Source organism: Equus asinus, chromosome 20 (assembly GCF_041296235.1).
Source record: "Equus asinus isolate D_3611 breed Donkey chromosome 20, EquAss-T2T_v2, whole genome shotgun sequence".
In the NCBI taxonomy this organism is placed as follows: Eukaryota; Metazoa; Chordata; class Mammalia; order Perissodactyla; family Equidae; genus Equus; species Equus asinus.
In genome coordinates this window covers 37,814,880-37,827,465 of record NC_091809.1, presented here as the reverse complement: position 1 = coordinate 37,827,465, position 12,586 = coordinate 37,814,880, and the positions used below count along the sequence as shown (strand labels likewise).

At 53.8% G+C, this 12,586-nt stretch overlaps 1 protein-coding gene across 5 annotated transcripts in view; it reads right to left on the bottom strand.

Moving 5' to 3' along the window:
* Window positions 1–4,447, bottom strand: part of LOC106835968 (prostate and testis expressed protein 13-like) — a 31,153-nt gene extending 26,706 nt beyond the window's left edge. For all 5 annotated transcript variants that reach the window (XR_011495628.1, XR_011495629.1, XR_011495630.1 and 2 more), the window contains exon 1: window positions 3,899–4,447. The gene's annotated coding sequence lies outside the window, so the exon portion shown is untranslated. The remainder of the gene's footprint in view (window positions 1–3,898) is intronic.
* Between the last annotated feature and the right edge of the window lie 8,139 nt (window positions 4,448–12,586).

Here is a 12,586-nt window from a genome sequence, read left to right as displayed (position 1 = left end):
GGCACCTCCCTCACAGCAGGTCTGTGCCACACTCGCCAGCTTTCCCACAGACGTGTTTCCCCTCCGGCTCCCAAAGTCTGAGCGGCATCGCCTTCTCCCCAGGCTCAGGGCTCGACATCTCCGACACGCCCCACTTCCCCCATCTACTGTACGTAGTCTGGCCACAAGCACGTTCTGCTGCTCCTTGGAAAAATCACTCAAGTGCACCCCCTTCTGCCATCACACCCAGGCCCTCGACCCCTGTGCCCAAGGATCCTAGATGCCTCCCCAAACCGGATGTGCCCACCTGAACCTCTTCTCTTTGGGTTTTGGCTCCTCTTGAATTGAGTCAGTTCTGCCTGACCCCTGCCCACCCCAACCCATCCATTCTGCCCGTCACCCCATCCTCAGACATCCTGTCCCCACTCTGCCCGTGCAGGCCCTCCTCCCTGGAAGTCCTCCCCCTTGTCTCCGGGCTCCAGCCGGTGTGAACCCCTGCTTCTTCGCAGGCGGCCGGTGCACGTCCACACGCCGCATGTCCCATCGTGCGCTGTGTCCTCCTGTGCTCTCCACTCAGACGACAAACCCGCAGAAGGAAGAGCCCCGCTCTCAGATGCTCCCCAGGACCCAGCCCCGGCTGGGCTGAACGTAAATGACGCAAGTGTTCAGTGGTTTCAGGAAAACCTCTGAGGAATCTTTCTGTAAAGAGCCTCCTCCCCTCTTTCTTAGGCCCAAGTACAGGGGAAGGAATTGGGGTTCTGGAGTGCCCCCTGGTCCGTGACCTGGCAGGGGGTGTCACACTGCAGGGTCCCCTGTGGACCCCCTTTCCTCATCTGTACAAAGGGAGATGCTCACATCTATTCCCAGGGTAGCCGGGTGGTGGAGCGAACAAGCTGAGTGTGCGGTCAATACGTTAAATTGATTCCCTCCTTTCTTGCCATAATTTGCCTTGGCTGGTACTGCGGCTTAAGATGTTTTTCATGCGGGATTTGCTAAATGGAAGGCGTACCCTATTTTACGTAACCAAATATTATAATCAAGTAACAACTATTTCTTAGGTTCCCGCTCTGAGCAGGGGCCAACCTGCAGGATGGCGAAGGACCGGGCTTGCTCATCAGGAGTGAGGACGTGAAAGGCACCAGGCAAAGTCCTCACCCTTCAAGGGGCTTCCCTTGAAGAGAAACAGGAACAGATAATTGTCAACAGCAGGCAGGAGCTGGGAGCTGATTCAGGCCACGAAGAGGCAGCTGGGAGGAGCCCCCGGAGGGACGCTCCCTGGGCACCCCCTGGGCCACCCTTCAATGACAAATCCCATTCCCACCCCACCCACATTCACGCTCACAGTAACCCTTTCAGGCAGGTGAGATTATCCCCGTTTTACAGGTGAGGCAAGTGAGGCTCAGAGAGGTTAAGCAATGTGTTCAAAGTCACTCAGGCAGGGACACCAGGATAGGAACCCAGGTCTGCCTGACTCTTAGCAGCTGAAGCTGCCACCACTTCCTGCTGGGACCAAAGGACTGGAGGAGGGGGGCTCCCCAGGCTGCACCTTGTGCAGTTCCAGCTGCACCTTGAAGGCCAGGAAGGGTGTGGGTGGGCAGGAAAGAGGGGGAGAGGAAAGGGCCTGAGGGAGCTGTAAGGGGCCTGGTGTGAAGGTGGCAGGCAGGGAGCAGAGGATCACGTCCAGAGGCATAAAGTTAGGCCAGCGTGTGGAGGGCCTTACATGCCAAGGTACCACATGGGGACGCTATCCAGGAGCCCAGGGGGCCACGGAGGCTCTGGAGCCTGGGTCACATGACACAGATACCTTCCTCTGTAGGAAGGTAGCTGTGGCAGCAGGTGCTGGAAGCAGAGGCTGCAGGCTGCCCAGGGAGGAGGCTGTGTGACCGTAACCTGGGGTGGGCCCCTAAAGCCTCCAGCGGGCCAGTGGCAGTGGGAAAGGAGAGGTCAGACTGGGTCAGACTGGGCCCAGAGGTGCCAAAAGAACCGAGAGGCTGAAGTGATAGGGCACAGGAGAGTGGGCTGGAGAAGTGGAAGAAGAAGAGACAAGGGGTCCCAGGGGCCCAGGCTGCCTGCCTGGGAGAACCTGGAGCTCTCCGCAAGAGGGAGTCAAGAGGAAGCACTGGCCCGGGGCGGGGTGGCGGGCCATCCAGGGTGCTGGGGCAGCCAGGCTACAGAGGAGAGAATGCAGAACCAACAATTAGTCAGACCCCACACCCCAGACTCTTCAGCACCATGGGGAGGAGAAAGCACTGGGCTGACTTCGGAGAGCATGAAGATAAAGTGAGGCATGGGAGGGGGAGGGGAGGACTGAACAGCTTAGGAAGCAACAAGCAGCAGCGCAAGAGCACTGGGCCGCGAGTCTAGAGGCCTCGAGGTGGCTGCAGAGCCTCCGACAATTCATTCCTATCCAAGCCTTGGTTTCTGGGGGATCAATAATCCCTCTTTATGAGGGAATAATGCAGATCAAATGCTTGTGGGGCCCTGGTAGAGATCACATGAAGTAATTTTTCTGAAAAGCACTTGGAGAACTGCAGAACGCAGTCCATACCTACGGGATCAGCAGTGTGCAGAAGTAACAAGAGATGCTGTCTTCCCACACTCACCGCCACCGCCACCCCACCAGCCGCACAACCCCCAGCTCCTCTTGTTTTTCGAGTTGTTCTCCCTCACCCAGGACGGGTCTTCCTGCCCTTCTTCCTCCCATTTTGATGGGACTGAGACATCAGGGGCAGCTGATGAGGCTGCAGCCAAAGGTCCAGTGGGGGAGCAACTCAGCCACATTGCCCCACCACTGCCAGGCTGGCCGGCCAGAGGGCCCCGGGCCCAATCCCAAGGGCTGCCTCCCCCCACCCCCACCCCCGCCCCCCCCCACACTCCCCCCACCCCCGCCTCCCCACCACGCCCCAAAGGCCCCGGCCAACACTCCTCGGGCTCCAACTCCTCCCCTCTCTCCAGCTCAAGGGAGCCAGGGAAAGAGACAGGCGCTCTCAGTGCCTTGAAACCCCTGTCCCAGCTGTGGCATGCTGGCCCTCCACCCTTGCCAGGTCTGAGCAGCTCATGGTCCGCCAGTCCTCACTGGAGAGAATCTCAACTATCCTCCCCCGTCTCCTCCCCAGCCCCCTCCCCCATCACACGCCCAAATGCGGGTCTCTAGAGTTTCTCCCTCACTTCCCACTCCGGGTAACTAGGGGCAGATGGGTGGGAACCCCATTAGTCCAGGGAGAGAGGGTCATTTCTGATAGGACTTTGTTCCCGCAAAGCGAGACAGTGTGTAGGGTGGGGGTGTATGGTGGTGGCCCGAGTCCAGTGCAGGGGCAGGGGGCAGTCGAGACAGATGGCAGTGAGGAAAGGGGGAAGGGGTTTCGTGGGATTCGGGGCTGAGCTGGGATGGGGGGCAGCAGCCGAGGAACGGGGCGATCGGAGAAGCGGAAGGTGACAGATGAGGCGGCGGGGAGAAGGCCCAGGGTTGGGAAGGGGCCGTCATCCCTGCAGGGGCAGAGGCAGGGCTGGGAGTTGCACAGGGAAGGGGGAGGACCAGAGCGGGAGGGCTGCGAGCCAGGAGAAGGGGCGCGGAGTGGGGCAGACGGGGATGGAGACTGGAGGAACTACGGAAGCAGAGCGATGGGGTTCAGAGCCCAGCCAGGAGACGCGGGGATCGGAGTGCAGGGGACAGGCCGGCTGAAAGCGGGAGGGGGAGGAAGAGCGCGGGGGTGGGGGCGGGGGCGGGGGCGGGGGCGGGGGCGGGGGGCAGGGGAAGGGTGCCGGCAGCGGCCCGGGAGGGAAGGACAGGCAGAGTCGTCAAAAGTAGGGATGCGGGCGAGGGAGGGGGCGTGCGCAAGGGGCCCCGCGCGGACGCGGCGCGGGGGCGCAGGAGGCTCCTGAGGGGTCGGCTGGGGGCGCCGCGGGGCCCTGCCCTTACCTGGGCGGCTCCGCGCTATAGGGCTGAGCCGGGGCGGGCGCTGCTCCGCCGGCCGCCGAGCCGTGGTTTTCCTTTTTTCATTTTTCCCTTTTCCGCGGCAGCCGCGGCGGCTCCAGCGCCATCCGCTGGCAGCTGAAGGCAGTCTGTGCCCAGCGGCTGTGAGCGGGCAGCGCGGGAGGAGCGCGGCCCAGGCGCGGGGCGCCGCCCGGCGGGCAGCAGGGAGACTGCGGCGGGGCCCGCCGGCCAAGTGACCCCTCAGGTGCCGGTAAGCCGCGCGGCCCCCACGCCCTCCTTGCCCGCTCGCCCTGGCCACGCGCGCCCGGAGCCGGGCGCCCGAGGGGCGGGACGGCGGCGGGGCCGAGCGGTCGGGGCAAACTTGCCGCCGCCCCGGGGCCCGCGGCCGAGCGGGAGACGCCGGGCTGGGGCCGCGGGGCGCGAGCGGCCGGAGCCGAGGTGCACGCTCTGCGGTGGCTCGACGTCTGGGTCCCCGGCGCAGCCCTCGCCCTGCACCGCCCTGCGCCAGCGGCAGCGCAGCCCGCCCGAGGAGGGCCCGCAGGCCGGCTTCGGCAGGCAGAGGGCGCCTCCTGGTGGCGCTTCCGGGAACAGCGCGAGGGCCGAGCGCGCCTGGTTGCTAGACTGCGCCCTCGGCTGGGGGCCAAGGCGGAGAGCCGGAGGTTTCCTGCGGAGAGAAAGACCCAATTGTTCCGGGAGGGTGACAACAAACAGCCCGCATTTAGTCGTTCCAGGGCACTATTTTATGACTACAAACGTCTTGGGAGGAGCTGTCATCCCCATGTTTTGGATGTGGACCCTGAGGCTAGGAGAAGGGGCCAGCCCAGCAGCCCAGGCCTCCAAGGGAACACGGTACCGAGTGGCAGGACCAGGAGGGCAACCAGGGTTCTGACACGCGGTCAGTGCCCATCTTACTATACAGCACAGCTGCCCTCAGAAGGAGGTGCGGAATGGGGTTCCTGCGGAAGGAGGCCCAAGGACACGTGGCAGCCTCAGACATGAGTTCCTCTTTGCCATCCCACAAGGTCTCTGTCCTGGGCAGATCGCGGTCTGATGGCAGAGCTCTCCCACCTTCAACGGCCTGGGCTCCACACCCGACCGTCACCACCTCAGACCCTCAGCAAATCCTCTGTGAGGGTTGTTCCCGGACGTACTCCGGGGGCCTTGGGCAAGAGAGGAGGGTCTCTGGACTACGGAATGTTCATTGACACTACATTCCCCAGGGAGGGCAAGCCGCCCAGCCTTCCCACTTCTCTGCAGCCCTGGGGGCAGGGTCCCGTCTTCCCATCCGCCCTCCACACTGGGCTGAAGAGTGCTCCTGGGGAGCACATTATTTAGCACCTACTGTGTGCCAAGACTACAGCACTTACACAAGCGTGGCTTCCAGTAACCTTCACATCAACTTTGCAAGGTGGGCGTTGAGGTGACACTACCCCGTGTTACAGATGAGGAAGTCTGCTAGAGTTTAAGATCACTGTAAGCCAACCACACCTGGCCCCAAACAGGCTACACGGAACTAGTTTCTGATGCCAGCTCAGTCGGGCAGCTGGGCCTCATTTACAAAATGGACAGAAGGGTAGCAGGGGCCAAGCAGAAAGCACGCTGGGGGGTGGGGGGGGGGCCCCCTGTGACCTTAGGCAAGCAACTTCACAACCCTGTGCTTCAGATTCCCCATCTCTGAACATGAGGGTTGCAGACTAAATAATCTCTGAGGTTACTTCAAACTGAAGTGCCAAGTCTGGACCCGGGGCCCTTTTTACTGGAAGGATGCAAGATCCGAGAGATGGTACAGGCTTAAGTGTTTGGAAAGAGAAATACCGCCTAAGTGAAACGCTTCACCTTATTCTTGTGCCTGGTGAGCTCACCCTATGGACAGGAAGGTGGGAGGAGCTTAGGGCAAGATCAGAGGGACTGTGGATGCATCTGGAGGGAGCCTTGGCTGCAGCCCAACAGAGCCCGGTTTCTCCCCTTCCTGCAAGGACGACTCTTTCTTTCCCGGACTTCAGGCCTTTGGGCCTAGAAGCAAGTAGCCCTCTACGAGTCAGATGGTGGCAGCAATGCCAGAGAAGCCTGCCTTTAGCGTCAGCCTGGCTGTCCCCTGCCCACTTTCTTCTCTCTTCCTTCTGCTACCAGCTGCTGAGTTTTTTGGAGTTCTCACTTCTTGCTCCCCACTTTCTTTACTCCTGAATGTCAGTGCCACTTGTCAATCAAAATTTAATTCCAGGACAGTTGACTTCCCAGGCTCAGCTGGGGGTGGGAAAGGGGTGGGGAGGTCAGTCCGGATCATTTTCGGATTCCACAGCAGGGGTGCGTCAGAGGGGAATGAGGCTGGCCCAGCTGAGCTATCTCAGGCTGCTGCCTAGAATGAAAAGCAGAAGGGTGGGGAAGTGGGGCTCCCTCCCCTAGAACCTCTCCTCTGCTGTGCTGTGCTGCGCTGGACAGACAGGGGTCGGCGTGCTTGGGCATCATGGGTAAGTCGGGAGGGCCTGAGCTCTTGGGTGGCTGGAGCCTGCAGCAGGGAGTTTGTCCTCCTGGATTTGTTTTTAGCGTCTTCTGTCTTATTATTGCCTCAGGTGCATCCACCAAGAACACGTGATCTGAAATTTACCTACTATGTCTTTTCCAAAGGTCTCTTTGAAGGTTTGGCACAAGTTCATAATGAACCCCCTGCAATAATTGGGGCCAACTGAGGCCCAAGTGACCCGGTGACTTGTCCTCACTTTGCTGGGTGGCACATGCCATCAGCCTGTCACCGTCTCCTAGAAACTACTGCAACAGTCTTCTCACTGCTCTCGCTACCTGCAGACTGGCTCCCTCCCACACGTGCACAGGCGCGATGGGCCTGAAACGCGCTTTACCACCTCACGCCCCGGCTCAAACCCTTTCATGACCCCTATTGGCCTTTAAGGTAAAATTGAGTCCCAAACTCCCTAGCGCAGCATAGAAGCTCCCCGCTCACTTCTCCTGCCTCACCCTCTTCCCCTACCACAGATCAACACCAAACTGCCTACAGTCAGTTCTCGGCCCTTCCTATTTTATGTTCTGTGCCTTTAACACACGGAATTCTGCCTGGAACCCGCTCCTGCCCACACACACACACACACACACACAGGTACGCAAGTGCATATTTACCTTTCAAAACTCGGTTTAGGAATCTCCTCCTACTAGAATTTTCTACTACCCTGCTGTCTGGCCCTTTCCCTACAGAATTACTACTCCCGTGTCTAGACCTCCCGTGCACTTATTAGACTTTGGTCACTCACTTGTTTCACATCTATGTTCACTAACAGACTGTGAACTCGTTCTCCTGGGTTTATTTTTAGCTCCTCCCTTCTTGGCATTTGCCTCAGGCGTGTCCATGAAGCAGAATTTACCCACCATTTCTCTTCCAAAGGTCCCTTTGAAGGTTCATCACAAGTTCATAATGAGAGTTTGGACTTAAAAAAAGTTTCATACTAACAGCACAACACCTGGTATAGTAGCTGCTCAGTAAATGTGCTGATTGAATGAACCAGCTTGGAGTAGGGGCAGTGGGATCTGCAATCTTGCAAATCACATTTGCTTCCATTGTTGATCCAAATGAGTCAGGTGAAATAGCCTACCTGGCAATGTGACATCATTGGTCCCAGTAAGCTTGAAGCCTTTACAAACCTAAGCTGAAGCTGGGGTTCACATCTGAGGGGTTTGAGGTTGAAGGAAGCAGGAGCCCGACTGAGTATCCTTGTTGCCACACAGTGTTAACGTGCAGCAGTCCCGCCAGAGGACTACAGTCAAATCCAGATTAAATGAAAAGAATTCTGTCCTTCCTGTTGCCTGTTTGGGGGATAAATGGTTCATTCCTAAAGGATGACGTCTAACAGAACCAGTTTAGAAACAGAATTGAAATTAGAAAGGGAACTGTCCTTTGATTTTTACTCCTGCCTTAGAGGATGCGGTAGGCAGTGGTTTTGCCTAACGACAGTATGGCCAAGTGTTGGCAACGAGCAAACATATATGCATGTAGGTTTAGACGTACATGGCCCTCACACCTCACAACAGCGCATTGCTCAGCCTCACTGGCTGCAGAGACCGTCTCTCATGTTAAGGCCCACCTCCCCTGGACAACTCTAACACGGCTTGCTCCCCCCAAGATCTCAACTCCATTTTGTTAGTCTAGGCATAAAGAATACCACTCACACCGAAATGAGAATGAAAACTTGGATCATCCTGGATCAGAATACAACCTGCCTCTCATTCTGCAGCCCTGCTCTCATCCCTGATGTGAGAACCTGGTTCATTCCCATCATGTGCCTCAGTTTCCATTTTCTGCTCTGCAGAGGAGGTAAGCCGCCATGGCAGTTAGTTCTTCTTCAAGAAATCTTCAGTGCCTCTTATGTGCCAGGCACTGGAGACAAAATAGAAAGCAAGATACATCCTGGGCCTGGCCCTTTGGCGTGCACAGTCAAGTAAAACATAGCGCGGAGGCAGTGCCTTCTCCTTCTAACGGTTTTCGTCCATCTGACATCGGGGATTTTCTGTACGATATTTCACATCCATTAACTCCGTGACATGGTCATAGTCTAGGCTAGCAGACTGGGTGAGGGGTGGCAGACTGCAGGGCCCTGTGGTTTATGTAACTCCAGGGTTGACCCGAGGACCATTAGCACACACTGGCGTGGGTGCACCCCCAGAATTCTCAGCCTGGATCTTCTACAGGCCTACTCGGAGCTGGAGGCCTGCCTCTCTGGCTGCACCTGTGTGGGAATGGGGGCACTGGCATTCACCCGCACCAGTAAAGGTTTGTGACAGGGCCAAGATAGGAGGGTACCACACTCACTGCTCAAAGCGGCATTTGACTAGTGATGGACTCCATGGGTCCGTGTCCTCCTTTCCTCGCTTAATCTCACAGTCAGTCTAGGCAGGTTCCATGGCACCGTGTGACAGAAACAAGCCACTCAGGAGGGAAGTAGCAAAGCTGGGTTAAACTCAGGGCTCCCAGCTCCAGAAGGGAAGCAGGCTGCATGGAGGGTGCTGGTCAGACATCCCTGTGGGAAGGGGGTAAACTCGTTTGGATCAAACTGGGTAAAGTGTGAAGCAAGGACTCAGGAAGTTGGATATTTTTCACCCTTTCACTGTTGCCTTCTCAATCTCCGATAACAAGTGCCGGAGTCCAGCTCCAGCAGAGTCCAGGTTCCTGAGGGAGAGACGGAGTCGGCGCAGTGAAGGAGGGGATGTGAGACTTGAGTCGGTGCAATCAAGTCTGTCTTTACTGTGGACAATTGTCGTTTTTATATTTTTCAGGATTAGTACAGAAATAGCTCTACAAATATTCTCAGAGAGATAAGGAAGTACAAAGCAAGTCTGTCTTTACTGGTTTTTACTGCGTTTTTATATCTTTTTTAGCAGGGGATAAATATAGGAGTACAGATGTTCTTGCAGAGTAAATCACAAAGCATTCATTGATAAGTAATATCTTACAGGGAACAGAGTTAACTTTTAGGGGGGCAGAGGTTAACTATCTTTTCCTGCACAAAAGCGACTTCAGCAATTAAGAAAAGACTTCTATAATGTTTTGCCAAACACATGCAGGGGAACAATACACTTTTCAACAACTAACACATGGAGGAACACTCCAATCAACCACAGAGGAAGGGGTACATCCGCTCCCACCAGGGAAACTGGGGGAAGAGCAAAACATTAACCAGAAGGAGGCAGCTGCTTTGATCCAAATACTCTCTTCAGTACGAACTCCTCATTAGGGAGAAAAATTCTCCCACTATCTATGTGCGTCGGGGGGAACTTGCCCCTTGCGATATTCTGAAGGCTTATGCAGGTGGTCACATATTTTTCTCAGCACCAATCCCGCGGGGGGAGCAAGCTCTTTTCTCTAAAGCGGCCATCTGGAAAATTACAGCATGAGTAGGAAAATGGGATATAAGACAAAGGGAAGAAAAACAAGTTTTTAAAGTTCAGCATAGCTTGGGGAAAGGCCGGCTCTTCATATTCTCGCGGAGGGGCGCCCTGCACCCCTCGGCTCTTCTTGATCGGCTGGACCCTGTCAAACACCCGATCAAATGCTGCCTCGGCCCCCGGCAAACAAGAGCAACCAAAGAAGCAGGACAATTGAACAGGAGGAAGAGGCAGTAAGATGAAGGACAGGGTGGTGTATTCCACTGGGAGCAAAGCACAATGACTTCAGCAATGGAAGGACCCAGAGAAGGGTCTGCCTTCTCCGCACGGCCGCTTCAGGAGATCCAGACAAAAGGACAGTTTTCACATCAGCCTGGTGTGTGGGTCTGCAGTTTATCCAGAGAACAGTTGTGTCTGAACAGTGGCATTAAGGCTTCCTAGGAATCATTATGAATGACTCTGGGATATTATAAAGATATTTAAAGGTATAAAAAAATGTGAGTGCATATGTACATGTATGTATGTGTGTCTCTCTCTATGTATATACACACACACATATATATGTGTACAAGCACACATTCCCAAATACATATACATTTCAACATAATGTTGGCCAGTTCTCTTTTTCAGCTCAACAGAACAGCTATTTAACAAGCATCTTTCATCTGCCTAGTATGATATTAGGCACTATAGGGAAGAGAAAGAAAAATTGGACATGGCTTCTACTTTCAAAAAGTTTATATTCTGGTACATTTAATTTTCCCTTCTAAAGGAAAACCTTTAAATTTTATCTCACAACTATTTTTAGGAGCTCATCCCTCTCAAGGAATTCAGAATAGCAAAAGGAATAAGACAGCAGGATTTCTATTCACCCAGGACAGATTTCTGACTAGTCCTAGCTAAATGAGGTGTGGGTTACACTCAAGAACTGTACGACATATGCGCTGTGTCCAAGTTTGAAAGACTGGGAGAGATGCTTACCTGCTAGCTGCACTTGTAACAGAAGTTTTGTATTGAGTATTACATGGTTTAGTACTCATTTCCATTCTTATTCTTCCAGATTCCAGGCAAAAGTCTTAACTGAGAAGACTCCAGCTATCTTAATTTGGAAAAGACTAAAGGAAGATGTGGTAGCAGTCTTCAAATACTTAAGATCTTTCCTGGGTTACTTTACCACCAGGACCAACAGATAGAAGTTACAGGCTGATTTTAGCTCAAATAAGAAAGAATTTATGAGTTGCCTCAGGAGTTAATGAGCTCCCCAGCATTGGAAGTATACAAGCAGATGGATGGCCATCTGCCAGGATTGCCATAGACAGTATTCCAGCATTGGATTAGGAGATTGAATGAAGGTACCTTCCATCTCTAAGATCTTGGATTCTCCATCTATCTCCTTGGCTCAAGGCTAAAAGGAAATTTCAGTCTTTAGAGAAATGTAACACTTATTGTTGAAAGTAAAAGATGTGCCTTATGTATTTGGGCCCTTCTCTTTAGCTTCAAGGGCACTTTTCTTTAAGCACTGAAGATAATTGATACTAGGCAATGCAATTATTACTTAAGTGCTCTACTGACAAAGGTAATATTGACACACTCAAGTGTTAGTAGCTAAATAGCATTAACAGCCTTGTTAAAAAAGGGAAACACTTTACATAAAAGGCCCATACTTTCAAAATAAGACCCATCTGAATAGATGAGCATCCTGCTTGTTTTTTAAATGACTTCTTTTTTGAAGAAGAAGAAGAAGAAGATTATCCCTGAGCTAACTACTGCCCGTGCTCCTCTTCTTTTGCTGAGGAAGCCTGGCCCTGAGCTGAAATCCGTGCCCACTTTCCTCTACTTTACTTTATATGTGGGACGCCTACCACAGCATGGCGTGCCAAGCGGTGCCATGTCCGCACCCGGGATCCGAACCGGCAAACCCTGGGCCACCAAAGCAGAACGTGCGCACTTAACGGCTGCACCACAGGGCCAGCCCCTAAGTGACTTCTTATAACACACACGCGCATACACATTCAGGAATGAAAACACTGAGTGGAGTAAAGATGAAAAACTCTCTCAATATATGTACTGCTTTAATGCCCCGGAGACTGCACCTCATGCTAGAGGAAGGATGGTTTCCTTCGTGCATTTCCCAGCATTAAGCACATGGGTGAAGCTCAGCACACAGTAATACCTTGTTCTTGGGGATACAAGTTGACTCCAGTTACCCTTGCCGCCAATCTGATGGAGAGCACTGCTTTTCAAACACTAGTCAATAAGGCCCACTGTAGAGGTATATAGCTGACTTAAAAATTTGGCAGGGAAAGAGGACTAGAGAAACTAAATTGAAAAAGAAAAAGGAAAAAAGTAGACCCAAACAAAAATACCTACACATAAATACTTAGACATTTAATAACCAAAATACAAAGTAAGTCTTCTCTCTCTCAACCCCCAAAGACAAGATTTTCATTCTTCAGTAATGATACAAGGATCTGCTTTGTAGGGTAGTTGGATAAAGAAGTGGATGGGGGCAGGGGAAAGTTTGTTAATAACAGAAGTTCATGCTGAGGCTGTGTTTTCAGTCTTCAGCTGGGTTTAGTGAACAATTGCTCCTAGGTGCCAGCCCTGTCCTTGATGCTGGGGATGCGCATGTGCGTAGATGAGGTCCCTGCCCTCAGGAGCTCCCTCTCTCCTGTGAGGCGTGGAGAGGCACTTCTGTAGGAGTCAACCCACTAATTTCAGTCCTCAGCTCAACCCTGCTGCCCCTGCACTTTGTTCCTTAAAAACAAAATAAATCTGAAGGCATGA